The following is a 23,430-nucleotide window of genomic DNA, read 5'->3' on the forward strand; positions in this document are numbered from 1 at the left end:
TTGAAGCATGAGAGTTCATCTATTTCTATAATACCACCACCGTGCTCTAAAAAGATATAAGTGAAGCACTAGAGCAAACGACAAACTACTCCGAAAGATATAAGTGAAGATCAATGAGTAGTCGAATAATTATGCAACTATGTGAAGACTCTCTAACATTTAAGATTTTCAGATATTGGTATTTTATTCAAACAGCAAGAAAAACAAAATAAAATAAAATGACGCTCCAAGCAAAACACATATCATGTGGCGAATAAAAATATAGCTCCAAGTAAAGTTACCGATGAACGAAGACGAAAGAGGGGATGCCTTCCGGGGCATCCCCAAGCTTAGGCTCTTGGTTGTCCTTGAATATTACCTTGGGGTGACTTGGGCATCCCCAAGCTTAGGCTCTTTCCACTTCTTATTCCATGGTCCATCGAATCTTTACCCAAAACTTGAAAACTTCGCAACACAAAACTTAACAGAAAACTCGTGAGCTCCGTTAGCGAAAGAAAACAAAACACCACTTCAAAGTACTGTAATGAACTCATTATTTATTTATATTGGTGTTAAACCTACTGTATTCCAACTTCTCTATGGTTTATAAACTATTTTACTAGCCATAGATTCATCAAAATAAGCAAACAACACACGAAAAACAGGATCTGTCAAAAGCAGAACAGTCTGTAGTAATCTGGATCAAACGTATACTTATGGAACTCATAAAATTCTCAAATAAATTTCTGGACCTTATTAATTTATCTATTAATCATCTGAAAAAAGAATTAACTAAATATCACTCTCCAATAAATATTGGCAGCAATTCTCGTGAGCGCTAAAGTTTCTGTTTTTTACAGCAAGATCAACAAGACTTTCCCCAAGTCTTCTCAAAGGTTCTACTTGGCACAAACACTAATTAAAAGAATAAAACCACATCTAAACAGAGGCTAGATGAATTATATATTACTAAACAAGAACAAAAATCAAGGAACTAAAGTAAAATTGGGTTGCCTCCCAACAAGCGCTATCGTTTAACGCCCCTAGCTAGGCATGATGATTTCAACGATGCTCACATAAAAGATAAGAATTGTAACATAAAGAGAGCATCATGAAGAATATGGCTAGCACATTTAAGTCTAACCCACTTCCTATTCATAGGGATTTTGTGAGCAAACAACTTGTGGGAACAATAATCAACTAGCATAGGAGGGCAAAACAAGCATGACTTCAAAACTTTAAGCACATAGAGAGGAAACTTGATATTATTGCAATTCCTACAAGCATATGTTCCTCCCTCATAATAATTTTCAGTAGCATCATGAATGAATTCAACAATATAACCAGCACCTAAAGCATTCTTTTCATGATCTACAACCATATAATTTTTATTACTCTCCACATAAGCAAATTTCTTCTCATGAATAATAGTGGGAGCAAACTCAACAAAATAACTATCATGTGATTGAAAATTAAGATCAAGATGACAAGTTTCATGGTTATCATTATTCTTTAAAGCATACGTGTCATCACAATAATCATCATAGATAGGAGGCATGCTTTCATCATAGTAAATTTGCTCATCAAAGCATGGGGGACAAAAAATATCATCTTCATCAAACATAGCTTCCCCAAGCTTGTGGCTTTGCATATCATTAGCATCATAGATATTCAAGGAATTCATACTAACAACATTGAAATCATGCTCATCATTCAAATATTTAGTGCCAAACATTCTATGTAATTCTTCTTCTAGTATTTGAGCACAATTTTCCTTTCCATCATACTCATGAAAGATATTAAAAAGATGAAGCGTATGAGGTAAACTCAATTACATTTTTTATAGTTTTCTTTTATAAACTAAACTAGTGCTAAAACAAGAAACAAAAAGATTCGATTGCAATCTATAGATATACCTTCAAGCGCTAACCTCCCCAGCAACGGCGCCAGAAAAGAGCTTCATGTGTACTACACAACCTTCTTCTTGTAGACATTGTTGGGCCTCCAAGTGCAGAGGTTTGTAGGACAGTAGAAAATTTCCCTCAAGTGGATGACCTAAGGTTTATCAATCCGTAGGAGGCGTAGGATGAAGATGGTCTCTCTCAAGCAACCCTGCAACCAAATAACAAAGAGTCTCTTGTGTCCCCAACACACCCAATACAATGGTAAATTGTAAAGGTGCACTAGTTCGGCGAAGAGATGGTGATGCAAGTGGTATATGGATAGTAGATAAAGGTATTTGTAATCTGAAAATATAAAAACAGCAAGGTAACTAATGATAAAAGTGGGTGTAAACGGTATTGCAATGTGTTGAAACAAGGCCTAGGGTTCATACTTTCACTAGTGTAAGTTCCTTCAACAATACTAACATAATTGGATCACATAACTATCCCTCAACATGCAACAAAGAGTCACTCCAAAGTTACTAATAGCGGAAACGAACGAAGAGATTATGGTAGCGTACGAAACCACCTCAAAGTTATTCTTTCCAATCAATCCGTTGGGCTATTCCTATAAGTGTCACAAACAGCCCTAGAGTTTGTACTAGAATAACACCTTAAGACACAAATCAACCAAAACCCTAATGTCACCTAGATACTCCAATGTCACCTCAAGTATCCGTGGGCATGATTATACGATATGCATCACACAATCTTAGATTCATCTATTCAACCAACACAAAGGACATCAAAGAGTGCCCCAAAGTTTCTACCGGAGAATCATGACGAAAACATGTGCCAACCCTATGAATAGGTTAATGGGTGGAACCCGCAAGTTGATCACCAAAACATACATCAAGTGAATCATGTGGTATCCCATTGTCACCATAGATACGCACGGCAAGACATACATCAAGTGTTCTCAAATCTTTAAAGACTCAATCCGATAAGATAACTTCAAAGGGGAAACTCAATTCATTACAAGAGAGTAGAGGGGGAGGAGAAACATAAGATACAACTATAATAGCAAAGCTCACGATACATCAAGATCGTATCATCTCAAGAACACGAGAGAGAGAGAGAGAGAGAGAGAGAGAGAGAGAGAGATCAAACACATAGCTACTGGTACATACCCTCAGCCCCGAGGGAGAACTACTCCCTCCTCGTCATGGAGAGCACCGGGATGATAAAGATGGCCACCGGAGAGGGATTCCCCCTCTGACAGGGTGTCGGAATGGGTCTAGATTGGCTTTCGGTGGCTACGGAGGCTTCTAGCGGCGGAACTCCCGATCTATTGTGCTCTCGGATGTTTTTAGTGTATATGGAGATATATAGGCGGAAGAAGTACGTCAGGGGGGCACAAGGGGCCCACGAGGGTGGAGGGCGCGCCCAGGGGGGTGGGCGCGCCCCCCTACCTCGTGGCCTCCTTGAAGCTTCCCTTACGTGCACTTCAAGTCTTCTGGGCTTCTTTCCTTCCAAAAATGAGTTCCGTGAAGTTTCAGGTCAATTGGACTCCGTTTGATTTTCCTTTTCTCCTAAACCCTAAAACAAGGTAAAAACAGAAACTGGCACTGGGCTCTGGGTTAATAGGTTAGTCCCAAAAATGATATAAAAGTGTATAATAAAGCCCATAAACATCCAAAACAGTAGATAATATAGCATGGATCAATCAAAAATTATAGATACGTTGGAGACGTATCAGTGGCCGTCATGCGCCATGCTAGAGGGAAGTGGCGCCGCGCACCCGAGGGAAGAGGCCGCCGTGCGCCTGAGGGAAGAAGCCGCCGGTGGAGTGAGCCGCTGTCGCGCGCCATGCTCGCCGCCCTCGCGTCCGCCATGCTCGCTGCCCATGTGGCCTCCCTGCTCCCCACCCGCGCGGATGGCCTGCTTGCCTGCACCGGCCATGGATGGATGCATTCGTCGCCCGCGCGTCCGCCATGCTCCCTGCCTGCGCGGCCTCCCTACTCCCCGCCCGCGCGGATGGCTTGTTTGCCCGCGCCGGCCATGGATGGATGGATGTGTGTTGTGCTTGTGTGTTCCATGGTGTGAGTGGTTGTGTGGTGTGCGTGGGTGGGTGGGGTGTGGGGGCGTGCGTTGGTGGGTGGGTGGGGTGTGGGGGCGTGCGTTGGTGGGTGGGTGGGGCTGTGAGCTTGGGTTGGTGGGTGTGTCGGGATGGGTGGGGCTGCGTGGGTTTGGAGGGACCACCACGTCATCGATCCGCGGGATCGATCCGCGTGGTGTGATTCTTCTTTGCCGTCTGCGTTTTTATATAGATGGCAAAGTATGCCTTTGCCGTCTATTTTTTTATTATAGATGGCAAATCTCATACTTTGTCGTCTGTAATAAAAAACGCAGATGGCAAAGACTTTGCCGTCTTTATTTTCTTTTATAGATAGCAAAATATGAAATTTGCCGTCTGTAATAAAAAAGCAAACGACAAAGACGAATTTGCCGTCTGTAATAAAAAATGCAGACAGCAAAATATGTTTTGTCGTTAGTCATTCTTTGCCGTCTGCAGTTGACGGCAAAACTGTTCTTTGCCATCTGTCCTGACAAAAAGCTGACGGCAAAGATGTCCACTGACGGCAAATTAGTTGTTTCCCGTAGTGAAAATTATCAATCTCATCTAAAAATTGGCTAGCAAACTTATAACGAGGAATATCACCTTCATCAAATCTATAGATAGAATTTACCTTTACTACCTGTGTCAGGTTATCAAGACCATGTATTTCTTCAATAGGTGGTAAATTCTTAACATCTTCAGCTTTAATACCTTTTTCTTTCATAGATTTCTTTGCCTCTTGCATATCTTCAGGACTGAGAAATAGAATACCCCTTTTCTTCGGAGTTGTAGCGACTCGACCTCAAACGGTCAAGTCTCTGTGCTTCAGTGTCATCCCTGGATCGGTAATGCTGACACACACAGTACTCGAAAGATTTATAACAGAGTGGCAATCACACACTTATTACATCGAATGTCTCAAGAGAGAACTTATTACAATAAATATGGCTTAAGGCCATCTAATACGATAACAGCGGAAGGCTTGGAAGATTAAGTGAGTCCATCAACTCCAACGGCATAGCTGAGTGCATGACAAATGACCTATCGCGTCTTACTACTCGTCTGAAAAGTCTGCAACATGATACGTTGCAGCCTGAAAACGGGTCAGCACATGGAATATGCTGGCAATGTAACACAGGAGAGTAATGAACAGAATAAATGCTATCACTACATGCATATATGGCTGGTGGAGGTTGTATGGTTAATATGTTTTGCGTAAAGCCAATTTTTTCCTACAACAAAGGAATATATTTTATTTAACTATCATGGTAGTTGAACAACATTGAGAAGGTTCCTCCAACTCAATCCAAATTAAAAGTAATTATTAACCCAACAAGTTAATTTAGAGTGATGAGATCCATATGATAATCCATAAACCAGAAACTCAAGATGTCCATAACCGGGGACACGGCTAACCATGATTAGTTTATACACTCTGCAGAGGTTTGTGCACTTTTCCCCACAAGACTCGATCTCCTCCATTGGATTTCTCGCACTACATGGTGTTTGAGAAACGGATGACTGAGACACAATCTTTCATAAGCATTTGCTCTCTACTCTGGGTGGACCGGTAAAACTACAATCCCCTACATCTATTAGTCCACCTCTTCAAGAACTCACGCAACTTACTCAACTATGCCAGAGCCCATAATGGCTTGTGGCTGCACACAGAAGTTTCTAGCATGAATAGTCTTAAGATCCCTTTGAGCCTGGGTGGCGGACCATAGGATGATCACACGGGTACTCCGGGATATCCTAGGATAACACTGGATTCCCCAGGTGCCCACAAGCAATCCACCCAGATGTGTATTAAAGTTGCCACCTTAAGTTAAACCGTTAATTAACACCTCACATCCGTCATGGATACGCTCAAACCCAAACCACGTCTATGAGCATAGCATGGCAATATAAGCATAACGTAGAAGTAACTCCCAAGGGTTTGATAATAAAACAGGTAATAGGGTCTACCTCATCATCTACTTCCCAAACCCACATGTTAAGTGATCCTACTCATGCAATGTGTGAAGTTTGAAACTAATGCATAAACACTAGGTGATAAAGGGGTATGATCAAACCGTTACCTGCCTTGCTGACGATCTGCAAATCCTAAAGACTCGTAGTAGCACGCTTCGCACTCCGGGTGTTCTATCGCAAACAAACAATAGCATACATAAGCAATCAAGCAAGGATGCATGGGCAAAACTCAAATAAGAAGATCTAACCGGAAAGTTCAAATGAAGAACTCCGGTTTGCAAAAAGAAACAAATCAAACGGAGCAACGAAACTCAAACTGCGAAAGAAACAAGATCTGATTACTAATCTAGACTAAAGTCAAATTTTACAGTACCAAAATCTTGTTTAAGTTGGTTAAACAGAAAAAAGGCTTCGAGACGAAGATCTAGGCGCTTGAATCGCCTGATTCCGATAAACAAGTGAAAAGATAAACTAAGTCTAAGAACAGGGCAGAAATCGCGATCCAGTATAATCACGGAAAAACCCTGGAAAAATAAAACTGATGAACAGGCTAACGAACGAACGTTCGCTATCTGTGGTTAACGGGTGAAAACCATTCGTTAAAACGAACGTACAAACAGGTGTTCGCTTAATAACTAAACCGAAAAAACGAATGAACCGATCTAAAGAAAATAGATCTAGGGTTCAAAATAAACTGAACGGTTTTTAAAGGAAAATCGGCGGCTACCTCGGCATACACATCGGTGGCGGCGGCGGGAACTCCGGCGCGGCGGGCTCCGGCGGCGGGGTGGCAAGGCGGCGGGCTCCGGCGGCAGGGCGGCTCGGCGGCGGCAGCGGCGCAAGGCGCGGCGGCGGGGCGCAAGGCGTGGTGGAAGGCGGCGGCGGCGCAAGGCACGGCGCAAGGCGGCGGCGCGAGGCTGGCGGCGGCGGCGCTCGGGTGGCTAGGGTTGGCGCGGCTCGGGCTGGTGGGCTGGGGCTCGCGGGGGCGCGGCTTATAAGGGCCGGCTGGGGCAAAGTCCAGGCCATGTACGGCCCGGGGTCAGTTGACCTTTTTTTTTAAATAATTCCGCACAGAAAAATAAAGAAAAGAAATACTACACTGACTCCAAAAATCCTGAAATAAATTTTCTCCGTCCTCTAAAAATACGCTGGACAAGGTGAACATTTATTTGGGCCTATAATGCAATTTTGAAAAACGCATATTTTTCCTAATTCGAATAAAATTGCAATAAAAATCCTAATAAAATAACTTATTTGATTTTAATATTTTTCCTCTAATATTTCATTTATTTTGGAGGAGTCATATTATCTCCTCTCATATATTTTGATTCGAAATATTTTCAGAGAGAAAAATCATTAAAACCAAAATGATTCTTGTTTCAATATTTGATAAAAAAATCAAATATGAAAAACGTGAAATCCCCAACTCTCTCCGAGGGTCCTTGAGTTGCTTAGAATTTTGAGGATCGCAAGACAGAAATGCAATAAAATATTATATGCATGAATGACCTATGTATAACATTCCAAATTGAAAATTTGGGATGTTACAGAGGAGTTAGCTTAGGAGTTGGTTCAGGAAGTGTCCAATCATTTTCATTACTCGACATATTATTCAATAACAATTCAGCTTGATAAACATTTCTTTCCCTGAAAACACAACCAGCATAACTATCCAGGTGGTCGCTGGAAGCATCGGTTAGTCCATTATGAAAGATATCTAGTATTTCGTTTTTCTTGAGAGGATGATCATGCAAAGCATTAAGTAATTGGAGAAGCCTCCCCCAAGCTTGTGGGAGACTCTCTTCTTCAATTTGCACAAAATTATATATTTCCCTTAAGGCAGCTTGTTTCTTATGAGCGGGGAAATATTTAGCAGAGAAGTAATAAATCATATCCTGGGGACTACGCACACAACCAGGATCAAGAGAATTAAACCATGTTTTAGCATCACCCTTTAATGAGAACAGAAATAGCTTAAGCATAAAGTAGTAGCGAGTTTTCTCATCATGAGTGAATAGGGTGGCTATATCATTTAATTTAGTAAGATGTGCCACAAAAGTTTCAGATTCATAGCCATAAAAAGGATCAGATTCAACCAAAGTAATTAACTCAGGATCGACAGAGAAATCATAATCATTATCAGTAATAAAGATAGGTGAAGTAGCAAAAGTAGGGTCATATTTCATTCTAGCATTCAAAGACTTCTCTTTAAGCTTAGCTAATAATTTCTTAAGATCAGATCTATCATTGCAAGCTAAGAAGTCTCTAGCAGTTTCTTCATCCATAACATAACCCTCAGGAACAACAGGCAATTCATATCTAGGGGAAGAATCTTCATCATCACTTTCATCAATATTATCAGTTTCAATAATTTCATTCTCTCTAACCCTAGCAAGTTGTTCATCAAGAAATTCACCTAGTGGCACAGTATTATCAAGCATAGAAGTAGTTTCATCATAAGTATCATGCAAAGCAGAAGTGGCATCATCAATAATATGCGACACATCAGAATGAATAGCAGGTGTAGGTGTCGCAAGTTTACTCAAAACAGAAGGTGAATCAAGTGCAGAGCAAGATGGCAGTTCCTTACCTCCCCTCGTAGTTGAGGGAAAAATCTTGGTTCTTTGATCTTTCAAGTTCTTCATAGTGACCAGCAGATATAAATCCCAAGTGACTCAAAGAATAGAGCTATGCTCCCCGGTAATGGCGCCAGAAAATAGTCTTGATAACCCACAAGTATAGGGGATTGCAATAGTTTTCGAGGGTAGAGTATTCAACCCAAATTTATTGATTCGACACAAGGGGAGCCAAAGAATATTCTCAAGTATTAGCAGCTGAGTTATCAATTCAACCACACCGGGAAACATAATATCTGCAGCAAGGTATTTACTAGCAAAGTAATATGATAGTAGTGGTGTAACAAAAGTAATGGTAGCAGTTTTGGTTTTATAGTGATTGTAACAGTAGCAAAGGAAAAGTAAATAAATGAGGAACAATATAAGAAAAGCGCGTAGGCAATGGATCAGTGATGGATAATTATGTCGGATGCGATCAATCATGCAATAGTTATAACATAGGGTGACACAGAACTAGCTCCAGTTCATGAATGTAATGTAGGCATGTATTCCGAATATAGTCATATGTGCTTATGGAAAAGAACTGGCATGGCATCTTTTGTCCTACCCTCCCGTGGCAGCGGGGTCCTATTGGAAACTAAGGGATATTAAGTCCTCCTTTTAATAGAGTACCGGACCAAAGCATTAACACATAGTGAATACATGAACTCCTCAAACTACGGTCATCACCGGTAAGTATCCCGATTATTGTCACTTCGGGGTTAACGGATCATAACACATAATAGGTGACTATAGACTTGCATGATAGGATCAAGAACTCACATATATTCATGAAAACATAATAGGTTCGTATCTGAAATCATGGCACTCGGGCCCTAGTGACAAGCATTAAGCATAGCAAAGTCATAGCAACATCAATCTCAGAACATAGTGGATACTAGGGATCAAACCCTAACAAAACTCACTCGATTACATGATAAATCTCATCCAACCCATCACCGTCCAGCAAGCCTACGATGGAATTACTCACGCACGGCGATGAGCATCATGAAATTGGTGATGGAGGAAGGTTGATGATGACGATGGCGACGGATTCCCCTCTCCGGAGCCCCGAACGGACTCCAGATCAGCCCTCCCGAGAGAGATTAGGGCTTGGCGGCGGCTTCATATCGTAAAATGCGATGAATCCTTCTCGCTAATTTTTTTGCTCCCCAAACATGAATATATAGAGTTGGAGTTGAGGTCGGAGGAGCACCAGGGGGCCCACGAGGCAGGGGTGCGCCCAGGGAGGTAGGCGCGCCCCCCACCCTCGTGGACAGGGTGTGGGCCCCCTGGCCTTGATTCTTTCGCCAGTATTTTTTATATATTCCAAAAATAATCTCCATTGATTCTTAGGTCATTCCAAGAACTTTTATTTCTGCACAAAAATAACACCATGGCAATTCTGCTGAAAACAACGTCAGTCCGGGTTAGTTCCATTCAAATCATGCAAGTTAGAGTCCAAAACAAGGGCAAAAGTGTTTGGAAAAGTAGATACATTGGAGACGTATCAGGTATGAACCATAGAGAAGTTGGAATACAGTAGATATTACACCAATATGAATTTAGAATGAGTTCATAACAGTACCAAAAGTGGTGATTTATTTTCTTATACTAACGGAGCTTACGAGTTTTCTGTTGAGTTTTGTGTTGTGAAGTTTTCAAGTTTTCGGTAAAGATTCGATGAACTATGGAATAAGGAGTGGCAAGAGCCTAATCTTGGGGATGCCCAAGGCACCCCAAGGTAATATGCAAGGACAACCAATAGCCTAAGCTACGGGATGCCCCAGATGGCATCCCCTCTTTCGTCTTCGTTCATCGGTAACTTTACTTGGAGCTACATTTTTATTCACCACATGATATGTGTTTTGCTTGGAGCGTCATTTTATTTTATTTTGTTTTGCTTGCTATTTGAATAAAATACCAAAATCTGAAATCCTTAAATGTTAGAGAGTCTTCACATAGTTGCATAATTATTCGACTACTCATTGATCTTCACTTATATTTTTCAGAGTAGTTTGTTGTTTGCTCTAGTGCTTCACTTATATCCTTTTAGAGCACGGCGATGGTTTTATTTTGAAGAAATAGATGACTCTCATGCTTCACTTATATCATTTTGTGAGTCTCTAAATAGTATGGTAGTTTGCTTTCATTATGAATTTAGTCCTAATATGATAGGCATCCAAGAGGGATATAATAAAAACTTTCATAGAAGTGCATTGAATACTATGAGAAGTTTGATACTTGATAATTGTTTTGAGATATGAAGATGGTAATATTAGAGTCGTGCTAGTTGAGTAATTGTGAATTTGAGAAATACTTGTGTTGAGATTTGCAAGTCCAGTAGCATGCACGTATGGTAACCGTTGTGTGACAAATTTGAAACATGAGGTGTTCTTTGATTGTCATCCTTATGAGTGGCGGTCGGGGACGAGCGATGGTCTTTTCCTACGAATCTATCCCCTAGGAGCACGAGCGTAATGCTTGGTTTTTGATGACTTGTAGACTTTTGCAATAAGTATGTGAGTTCTTTATGACTAATGTTGAGTCCATGGATTATACGCACTCTCACCTTTCCATCATTGCTAGCCTCTTCGGTACCGTGCATTGCCCTTTCTCACCTTGAGAGTTGGTGCAAACTTCGCCGGTCCATCCAAACCCCGTGATATGATACGCTCTATCACACATAAACCTCCTTATATCTTCCTCAAAACAGCCACCATACCTACCTATTATGGCATTTCCATAGCCATTCCGAGCTATATTGCCATGCAACTTTCCATCGTTTCATTTATTATGACATGCTTCATCATTGTCATATTGCCTTGCATGATCATGTAGTTGACATCGTATTTGTGGCAAAGCCACCATGCATAGTTATCATACATGTCACTCTTGATTCATTGCCCATCCCGGTACACCGCCGGAGGCATTCATATAGAGCAATGTTGAGGATATCGCTTATCGGGAACTTATCGGTCGACCCATGATAAGGGGTAAATCGGCCAGTTTATCGGCATATCGGCCGATATATGGCCATATCGGCAGATTTATCGGCCAATTTATCTTATCGGTCTGACAGCGGTAAGTGATAAATCGGCCAATTTATCGGCATATCGGAAGATACCTTGAACAGTGATATAGAGTCATATTTTGTTCTAGTATCGAGTTGTAATCATTGAGTTGTAAATAAATAGAAGTGTGATGATCATCATTAATAGAGCATTTTCCCAAATAAAAAATAAAAAAGGGAGAAAGGCCAAATAAAAAAGGGAAAGGCCCAAAAAAGGGGGAGAAAGAAATAAAAAGGAACAATGCTACTATCCTTTTTTCCACACTTGTGCTTCAAAGTAGCACCATGATCTTTATGATAGAGAGTCTCTTGTTTTGTCACTTTCGCATACTAATGGGAATTTTTCATTATAGAACTTGGCTTGTATATTCCAACAATGGGCTTCCTCAAATGCCCTAGGTCTTCGTGAGCAAGCAAGTTGGATGCACACCCACTTAGTTTCTTTTGTTCAGCTTTCATACATTTATAGCTCTAGTGCATCCGTTGCATGGCAATCCCTACTCCTTGCATTGACATCAATTGATGGGCATCTCCATAGCCCGTTGATTAGCCGCATCAATGTGAGACTTTCTCCCTTTTTGTCTTCTCCACACAACCTCCATCATCATATTCTATTCCACCCATAGTGATATGTCCATGGCTCACGCTCATGTATTGCGTGAAAGTTGAAAAAGTTTGAGATTACTAAAGTATGAAACAATTGCTTGTCTTGTCATCAGGGTTGTGCATGATGGGAGCATTTTTGTGTGACGAAGATGGAGCATAGCCAAACTAAATGATTTTGTAGGGATGAGCTTTCTTTGGCTATGTTATTTTGATAAGACATAATTGCTTGGTTAGTATGCTTGAAGTATTATTATTTTTATGTCAATATGAAACTTTTGTCTTGAATCTTTCGGTGTGAACATCATGCCACAATAAATAAAATAACATTGATAAATATGTTAGGTAGCATTCCATGTCAAAAATTCTGTTTTTATCATTTACCAACTCGTGGACAAGCGGGAATTAAGCTTGGGGATGCTTGATACGTCTCCAACGTATCTATAATTTTTTATTGTTCCATGCAATTATATTATCAACCTTGGATGTTTTATATGCATTTATATGCTATTTTATATGATTTTTGGGACTAACCTATTAACCTAGAGCCCAATACCAGTTTTTGTTTTTCCTTGTTTTTGAGTATCGCGGAAAAGGAAAACCAAATCGAGTCCAATTGACCTGAAATTTCACGGAGATTATTTTTGGACCAAAAGAAGCCCACAGAGTACAGGAGATGGGCCAGAAGACTCCCGAGGCCACCACGAGGGGGGGCGCGCCCTACCCCTCTGGGCGCGCCCCCTACCTCGTGGCCGCCTCGGGGACCCCCTGACTTGTTCCCGACTCCAACACCTCTTATATAACCCCAAACTTCCAGAAAGAAACCGAGATCGGGAGTTCCACCGCCGCAAGCCTCTGTAGCCACCGAAAACCAATCTAGACCCGTTCTGACACCCTGCCGGAGGGGGGAATCCCTCTCCGGCGACCATATTCATCATCCCGGCACTCTCCATGACGAGGAGGGAGTAGTTCACCCTCAGGGCTGAGGGTATGTACAAGTAGCTATGTGTTTGATCTCTCTCTCTCTCTTGTGTTCTTGATTCGGAATGATTTTGATGTATTGCGAGCTTTGCTATTATAGTTGGATCTTATAATGTTTCTCCCCCTCTACTTTCTTGTGATGAATTGAGTTTTCCCTTTGAAGTTATCTTATCAAATTGAGTCTTTAAGGATTTGAGAACACTTGATGTATGTCTTGCATGTGCTTATCTGTGGTGACAAGGGGATATCACGTGATCCACTTGGTGTATGTTTTTGTGATCAACTTGCGAGTTTCGTGACCTTGTGAACTTATGCATAGGGGTTGGCACACGTTTTCGTCTTGACTCTCCGGTAGAAACTTTGGGGCACTCTTTGAAGTTCTTTGTGTTGGTTGAACAGATGAATCTGAGATTGTGTAATACATATCATATAATCATACCCACGGATACTTGAGGTGACATTGGAGTATCTAGGTGACATTAGGGTTTTGGTTGATTTGTGTCTTAAGGTGTTATTCTAGTACGAACTCTAGGATAGATCGAACGGAAAGAATAGCTTGATGTTATTTTACTACGGACTCTTGAATAGATCGATCAGAAAGGATAACTTTGAGGTGGTTCTGTACCCTACCATAATCTCTTCGTTTGTTCTCCGCTATTAGTGACTTTGGAGTGACTCTTTGTTGCATGTTGAGGGATAGTTATATGATCCAGTTATGTTATTATTGTTGAGAGAACTTGCACTAGTGAAATTATGAACCCTAGGCCTTGTTTCAACGCATTGCAATACCGTTTATGCTCACTTTTATCATTAGTTACCTTGCTGTTTTTATATTTTCAGATTCCAAAAACCTGTGTCTACCATCCATATTGCACTTGTATCACCATCTCTTCGCTGAACTAGTGCACCTATACAATTTACCACTGTATTGGGTGTGTTGGGGACACAAGAGACTCTTTGTTATTTGGTTGCAGGGTTGTTTGAGAGAGACCATCTTCATCCTACGCCTCCCACGGACTGATAGACCTTAGGTCATCCACTTGAGGGAAATTTGCTACTGTCCTACAAACCTCTGCACTTGGAGGCCCAACAACGTCTACAAGAAGAAGGTTGTGTAGTAGACATCAGCAACCTGGAAATCTAATACCACTTGATAGAGGCAAAGTTGTCCCGTCTTTCGATGAGATGATGGATATCGCTTTGGTGGAAGTCAACTTTGACGATCCGACTACGAACGTACGAGGACGTCGCGCATTAGGAATCGCTAAACCAACTCCAAGAGGTTATTGACCACACCGGAGCACGATCAACCTGACCACGAAGGTCTATTTCTTGCAAGCAAACGAAGAACAAGCAAGAAACTAAGATTGCATTCTGGATATTGCGAATATAAGATGAAAGCTTTATTGATCAAGGTGGGGTTCTATGACGCCTTTGTCTGGTCGTTGAACACAAACAAAGTACGCGAAGTTGCAGCTATGGCGAACTTTTAATCTAAATAGAACCCAAATTCTAAACGATGCCCTAAGGGCTATATATATGGAGTAGAGAGGGGGGATTTCGTGGACCTTGGAGGAGGGGTCCGAAACCAACCCTAACTCTGGTTTCCCCACGCATACGGACTCTAAAAACAGCCTATAATCAAGTATTTCGAAATTACATGGGCCTGGCCCAAAAATAAGGTGACGCAGCACCTAGAATAGCCTCTGGACGAAATTTATGAAGTGGCATCTTGTATATTTCATCCAAGGCTTCATGCACTCATTATGGTGGCTTCGAAGCCCTGGAATCATCACTCATGACTCTGTTCTTGTTCCCCTTGCGCATGCCATCATCTCCATGCTTGAACTTTCTCCAAGGTTCATCTTTCTTGTCCAAGCTAGGCCCTTCATTTGTAAGCAAAACAAATGTATCCAATTTAGGAAGCATCATATTCTCATGAACATTAGAATCGTTACCAAGAAACGAAAGTACCTGGTAATTCAATTGGCGTGCGCGAGCTCTAGTAATTGGTCCAGTATGTATAGCAGTAGGGGTTGTGGGTGTAACAATGGTATTGATGTCCTCATCACCTCCCCATGCCGCCGCCCACGGCCGGAGCAGCGGCCACGCCCAGCCACTGCCCAACCCGCGCCGCCTGCCAAAAAACTCGCATCAGGTCCGGCCGGCACGCCCCCACCTCCACTAGCACCAGCCCACCTCCGACCCCGACCGAGAGGAGAAGGAGGCCGAGCCATGGCCCGAAGAGAAGGGGTTCACCAGCACCCACCTGCTCTAGCCGTGGTCGGATCTAGACCACCGCCGCCACCACAGGCACGTAGCCATCGGGCCGCTGCCGTCGCCCACCACTTCGCCACTGTCGCCCACAACGCCTCCGCCGGGAGCCACTGCTGCTGCATCGCCGAGCCCCACGCACGCTCGGCGCCGCCACCAGGATCGGCCGCCCCGCACCGGCCACCCCCGAGCAGCGGAGAGAGGGGCCCCGCCGCCAGCCACCGCGGGGTGCTTTGCCCCAGCGACTACGGTCGGTGGCGAGGGCGAGGGAGGGCGGGGAGGAGGAGAGGAGGGGGGTGCCCGCGCCGCCGCCCGAGTCGCCCGCGGGTGGGACGACGCGGGGGCTAGGTTGGGAGGAGGCCTTCGGTTAGCTCAGAGAATCTTCGTCAACGATTACAGGAACATGTCCGTGGTCATCTACCTAGCATTTGATCAAGCGAATGAAACCGTGAGACTCAGTATGCCAATGTTGAAGTGACCAAACACCTGATTGTAAAATGGCACATGTACATATAGCTCTCTATTCTATCACTTTGATTTGTGGAAGCCACTAAGTTGCTGTTGTAGGAATGCATAATCAGATAAAGGGAGAGGAGGAAGAGCTCAAGAAGGTTAATATGTTTCTATATTATTCCACATATATGAGTTTGTGTGATATTACTTTCAATTACTACAGATGCTCGTCTTTGATGATTTACATTTGCTTCATACTCTATGTTCTATTTCTGCGTCAATAAATATACTACTTGTTTGTATCAAATAGGGGGATATTTGTAGGCTTTAATGGAAGGGCGTTGTAAGAGATCTGAGACTTTTTCAGTGAATCATATTATGTGGTACATTTGTGACTTGTCGCTAGAAGCGGGAAGAGGCCAAATGAATCTTCATAAGATTTAAAGCTACGCTGTAAGCAAGATTCAGATCGTACATATGATTGATCAGGCATGGTATGAACTCTTATAACATACGCACATGACCTTATCTTTGTTTCTGGGTTGATCCATCTAAGCTATAATGCCACATATCTAAACTAACATTTTAAACTCAAATTGTTTACTGAGGAACAAAGAAGACAGCCCAATGTGCTGAGAAAACATAGGGGCGCACATGAATGTCTTAAGAGGCGCGCCCCAACCACTAGTAACACATATACTCAACACCCCCTTGCAGTTGAAGTGGCGCCATTGCTGACGCAAAGACTAGACCAGAACTCCTCGAAGAACGCCATAGTCAAGCCTTTGGTCATGATATCTGCAAATTGTTGGTACGTGGGAAGGTGTAAAACACGAACGTGGCCAAGTGCCACCTGATCCCGAACAAAATGAATATTGAGCTCAATATGCTTGGTACGACGATGATGAACCGGTTTGGCGGAGAGGTAGACAGCCGATACATTGTCGCAATATACCACTGTCGCCTTGTCGACGGGACATGAGAGCCCAAGAAAGTTGACAAAGCCAGGAGCACTCGACGGCGACATTATCCACAGCACGATACTCAGCCTCAGCATTGGATTGTGAGAACTGTAGGCTGCCTCTTGGACAACCACGAAATAAGTGATGGACCAAGGAAGAAACAGTAACCCAAAGTGGATCGATGGGTGTCGGGGCAGCCGACCCAGTCAGCGTAGGAGTATGCGGTGAGGTTGGTGTCGGCGGAGGTGCGCAACTTGAGGCCAAGATCCATGGAGCCACGGATATAACGGAGAATCCGCTTGATGGAGGCCCAATGAACATCCCGAGGTGCGTGCATATGAAGGCACACCTACTGAACTGCATAATGAAGCTCCGGTCAAGTGAGAGTGAGGTACTGACAAGCACAACCGATGGACTGGTAGAAACCAGCATCCGAAGCAGGAGAACCATCAGTGGTAGAGAGCTTTGCCTTCGTGTCGACAAGCATGGCCGCGGGTTTGCAATTAAGCATTCCAGCACGATCGAGAAGCTCATGAGCATACTTCCGCTGGTGAAGGCAGAAACCATCCGGACGACGTACCACCTCAACACCGAGGAAGTAGTGCAAAGGACCCAAGTCCTTGATGGCAAACTTAGCACGAAGAAGATCAGTGAGCTAACTGAGGAGCCCAGGCATGCATGTCGTTACAATGATGTCGTCGGCGTAGCGGAGCAGATACGCTGTATCGGCGCCCTGGTGATAGACAAGTAGCGAAGCATCGGAGCGTCTAGAGCGGAATCCAAGATGATGAAGAAACGCTGCGATGCGCTGCTACCAGGCACGAGGAGCCTGCTTGAGCCCATATAAGGAGCGCGAAAGCAGGCACACGTGATTTGGATGCGTCGGATCAACGAACCCTATGGGTTGCTGACAGAAAACCTGCTCCTTGAGATGACCATGAAGAAAGGCGTTGGAGACGTCCATCTGGTGCACCAGCCAGGTGCGAGAGACCTCAAATTGTAAAACAGTGTGGATTGTCTCGGGCTTAAGAACCAGAGCAAAAGTGACGGTGAAGTCGACAATGGCACGTTGACGGAAGCCACGAACAATCCAACGCGCCTTGTAGCGGTCAAGTGTACCATCAGGGCGGAGCTTTTGCTTGAAAACCCACTTCCCTGTAATCATGTTAGTGTGCCGGGGTCGAGGAACAAGCTGCCAAGTCTGGTTCCGCTGCAAAGCATCAAACTCCTCCTGCATCGCAGCCATCCAAAGCGGATCACGAAGAGCAGCTCGAATGGAGGACAGCAAGGGCGATGGCGCAGAGGTGGATGTTGTGTAGACGTTCTCATCCGAAGCATACCGCTAGCTCGGACGAAAGACTCCCGTAGGATCGCAGGTAACTACCAAAGGTGGTAGGAGAGAACCCACGAGACCGGCCGCAGGTGGTGGTGATGACATGCCTAAAGGCGTCGAGGCCGCGGGAGAGGCCGGCTCATCAGCCCATGGCGGCACCGCGGGAGGCGGTGAGGCGGATGAAGCGGCGGGCGAGGCGAACGAAGTCGCGGGCGAGGCCGGCTCATCCGGTGACAGCAGCGTCGAGGCGGACAAAGCCGCAGGCGATGTCGGGCCATCATGTAGAGGCGACATCGAGGCCGAGGAGCCTGCGAGGTTGGAGAGCCTGACGCCCGACCCGGAGGAGGCCTTTACCGGGTGGGCGTGGCGCACCTCGAGCCAGGGTGGGCCGAGGGCTGGACGCAAGTGGCCCGGGTGAGGAGATGGTGGCCCAGCGCCGTCAGCAACCGGTAATGAAGGGGCGACCGGAGGTACCTGCTGAAACGGAAACACATGCTCATCAAAGTAAACATGCCGGGAGGTGAACATGTGATGGGACACAGGATCATAGCACCGATAGCCCTTGGAGTTGGGAGGGTAACCGATGAAGATGCATGCAATAGAGTGCGATGAGAATTTATGAGGAGTGGTATCGGAAATGCTAGGATAACGGAGACACCCAAAAATACGCAGACAGTCATAAGAAGGTGGCGTACCGAAGATTAAGTGATGGGGTGCATAGTTCCATCGTGGTCGACATGGTCGGAGATTAAGAAGAAGCGACACGGTAGCGAGGGCATTCGACCAGAAGCGGGGCGGCACGTTGGCATGAAACAGGAGCGTCTGAACACAGTCATTAAGAGTCTGAAGGACACGTTCGGCTCTACCGTTTTGTTGTGAAGTATATGAGCAAGTGAGATGAAAAATTGTGCCATGATGCGATAGAGAAGTGCGGAACACAAGCTTGTCAAACTCTTTTCCATTGACAGTCTCAAGAGCAAGAATGGGACGCCCAAACTGTGCACTGACATAGGAGTAAAAGGCCGTCAAAGTGGAAAGCGCATCTGATTTTTGCCGCAAAGGAAAAGTCCACACATAATGGGAGTAAACGTCAAGAATAACAACATAATATATATAACATGAATTACTAGGAACTGGGGAGCTCCACACATCACTATGGATCAACTGAAAGGGAAAAGAATCAATGGTGGTGGAATTATTAAACAGAAGGGGAACGTGTTTGCCAACATGACATGCATGGCAAGTATGATCCTCAATCTTATTACAACTAAAACTGCAACTCATAAGAATATGACAAAGAGTGACGAGGTTGGGATGACCCACACGAGCGTGCCAAAGAACTACGTCGGCGGAGAAAGCAACTGGAGCAGTGGTGGTGGAGGACGTCGCGTGGACCGGATAGAGCTCGTCGGGGCTATCACATTTGTGAAGTATCATCCTGGTTTGAGCGTCGTTGACACAAAAATCATGTTCGTCAAATTCAAAGCTTCTGGCCGTGACACAAAGGTGGGCTCGGCGATTACATCCATCCTGTCGAGCTCATGGTCTTGGTATTGTTGCACTGGAATGGAAACCTTTGGGAGGATCCCTCGGGAACCCGCGCTGGTCCTTGCCTCCTTAGCACCAAAGAGGAAACTGTCCTCTCCTACGCCCGCTGGCGCCCACCTGGCCTTGGTCATCATGGCATACGTCATCGAGGGCCTCGTGAGGCTGGGTACCTAGATAGAAATACCCACTCCTCTGGAGGTAGGCTCGGGCACCGCTCCTCGGGAGGTCTTGGCATCGTCCGCCTCGTGAGGACGGGGGCCCTCGCGAGGGTCTTGTCCTAGAAGTCTTGTAGCTGGGTCGTACCAGGTCGTTGAGGAGTCCGCGCGCTGGGCCACATGCAGGCAAGTCTGGGTACCCTCTGTCGATGTCAAACCCGGTGGATCTCGGGTAGGGGGTCCCGAACTGTGCGTCTAAGGCGGATGGTAACAGGAGGCGGGGGCACAATGTTTACCCAGGTTCGGGCCCTCTCGATGGAAGTAATACCCTACTTCCTGCTTCATTGATCTTGATGATATAAGTATTACAAGAGTTGATCTACCACGAGATCGTAGAGGCTAAACCCTAGAAGCTAGCCTATGATTCTGATTGTTGTTGTCCTACGGACTAAGCCCTCCAGTTTATATAGACACCGGAGGGGGCTAGGGTTACATAGAGTCGGTTACAAGGGAGGAGATCTACATATCCGAATTTCCAAGTTTGCCTTCCACGCAAAGGAGAGTCCCACCCGGACACGGGACGAAGTCTTCAATCTTGTATCTTCATAGTCCAACAATCCGGCCAAAGGATATAATCCGGCTGTCCGGGGACCCCCTAATCCAAGAATCCCTCAGTAGCCCCCGAACCAGGCTTCAATGACGATGAGTCCGGTGCGCAGATTGTCTTCGGCATTGCAAGGCTGGTTCTTCTCCAAATTCCGTGCCTAATAACGGCTATCCTCCATGTGTTGAGCGAATGCGAGAAGTCGGGACATTTTTACACTTGCCACCCTAACCATGTGAGTAAATCGTCTATTTAAAGAGACGGGGATCCTTAGATCCAGATCACACCATCCTCCCACAACGAGTATCCATCGGAGCGCGCCTGGAAAAGTCCATCCCATCATGGCCAGCCATCACAGTTCCTCCTCTCGCTCCCGTAGCCCTAAGCCAAACCATTGGAAGAAGTGTTCCGTCCCCCATAGCCAATTAGTAGAGTTACATACCCAGGGGTTTCTCCCTTCAGCGTATATGGTCCCCGTTCGAGCCGGACTTGCCACTTACAACGGCGGGGAGCAAGCGGAGAGCTTTCCCATCCCATCCATGGGGGAGCGGGTATGCCTTGTCCCTTACTTATTAAGGGGGCTTGGATTTCCAATTCATCCATTCCTCCGCAGGCTCCTGGAGTTCTACGGCCTCCAACTGCATAACTTTACTCCCGCCTCCATATTACACATCACTGGCCACGTCGCCCTTTGCGAGCTGTTTTTGGGCTGCGAAGCTCATTTCGAGCTATGGAAGAGGCTATTCTGCCTCATACCCCGTACACAGGAGGGGTCAATCTATCAAGTGGGTGGAGCCGAGATATGGTGCATCGCCGGGACCGGATACCTGTCCGGTACCCCGAAGAAGACATCCGAAGACTGGCCTTCGAAGTGGTTTTATATGGAGGATGTCCCCCTTCCGGACCCTATTCGGATGGGCCTTCCTGAGTTCAATAACCCCCTTTGAAGAATCACCGCAGCTGGCGCCCTCGGAGCCCCCAGGAGGAAGATAATAGAGAGGTCCTTTACCTGATGGGCCGGATAAAAACGCTGGCCAAATCAGGATTGACAATAATCGAGGTTATGTCAATATGTATAATGCAGGGGGTGCAGCCACTTCAATATTGGGGACAACCCATGTGGCACTTTAATGGATAAGACGATGCCACCCACTGCGGTCGTAAGGGACCGGACTCCATCGCTGCTCTAGCAAAAATATTGTCCGGTTTATATAAAGGAGAGGAAGAGGAGTTCATCCGCATTAAGCCACGGGATGGACTCTCCATGTACAACCCCCCAAACTGGGTGAGCTGCTACTTTCTACTCCAGACCTTCCCGCAGTCTTCGTCATAAGTATTTACCTTGCTATTTCATAGCAAGAACTATGAAAAGTTGTGAGGGAGGTCCACAGCCTGTCTCCACAACCAGAGGACCCTGATCAGGCCCTCGATCATAGACTCGAAGAAGATCTGGACACATTTGTGGAGCTCATTGACAGGACGTTCTATCAGTTAAGCTTCAACGGTGCCTTGGTGGCCATCATAGCCGATTATCCTGGACTGCTCCCTGCATCGCATGTAAGTAAAACCAGAGTCCCAACTTCCGAGAAGGATCCCTTTTTCGCACTTCACATACCGCACACATATGGTGTCTTACAGTGAAGGCCCTTGGGACGCCATGCCGAACCCGCAGTGACTCACCAACAAGGGGCACCGAAGTCGGGTAGGCTTAAAAGGAAGGCAGTCAGGACTGAGACGCCGTCACAGAGGTATGAAAAAGAACCCCGCTCCGTGGTTGTCGTCTTTTAAAATATACTAATGTCCATGGTTCCTGGCAGGAAAAACGCTCGCCGGACCATATCCGGAGAGCCTGCTGGCCAAGCCTCCACCAGCCGGGCTCCAGAGCCGGACTAAGAGGCAGACGCTAATGTGGGTCCAACACCGAATGTTCCTCCTACAGAGGATGCGGATAGGCTGTCCGCTACGAATTCCAAAGTGGAGAGTGCCATGAATCACAGGCGTCGCTGGGCCGTACTTCGTGACGCTTGTTTCTCTCAAGAGGCGTTCGATGCCTTCAACTCAGGAGACGCGTACATCCGAGCTGCTCAAAATGGTCTTGCCCGATCCACGGACCAGTATGTAAAGGATATATGGGTAAGAAAATCTAATAATTATGTATATCAGTAGCCCCTGAGACTTGAAACAGTTGGCACAACTGATTTAAGGATCATTGTTTGCGTAGGTTCTTACAGAGAAGAATACCTAGTTGTCTCAAGAGCTGGAGGAGTGCAAAGCCCAACTACGTGCCGCAGTTGCTGCAATGAAGGAGTCCGAGAAGGCCCCATCCAGTAACACTTGTTTCTATCTAAAAGAATGACATGTACCAGTTAGTATTCGGCATGCATGCAAATCTAACAATAGATTCTACAGATGATCCCAGAGTGAATCCGGAGGTCCTGCGAGGGGATGAGCAACATGCTCAACGACAGCTAAAGGCTGGCGAGCGCGTGCTTATGCAGGTTAGGCGGGAGAAAAACGATCTCCAAGATGCCAATACCCGGCTGGGCGTCGAACTGAAAGATGTTCGGGTCCAGCTTGTTGACTCCGTAAAGGAGAATAAGAGGCTTCGATGCGGCATTTTTAGTAAGTGTTTGAACGAACTTTTATAGAGTTCGGCGAAGAAAGCGGCTAACAGAGTTATATCTGTAGGTATGCTGACGGGTCGTCCCGCAGAGGAGATGCCCGGGTCTGCGGGTGATCTTCTGCCCGAGCTCTCACAACTGCATGAACAAGTTCGGCAGGTGATGCAGGGCATTGCCCAAGCCTTGTAGCCATCCGCCTCCCTGCCAGGAGGCATGGGGGAGCTTGTAGAGATGCTCAAGGGAGCGCGGTGGC

This window comes from Triticum aestivum, chromosome 4A (genome assembly GCF_018294505.1).
Source record: "Triticum aestivum cultivar Chinese Spring chromosome 4A, IWGSC CS RefSeq v2.1, whole genome shotgun sequence".
Lineage (NCBI taxonomy): Eukaryota > Viridiplantae > Streptophyta > Magnoliopsida > Poales > Poaceae > Triticum > Triticum aestivum.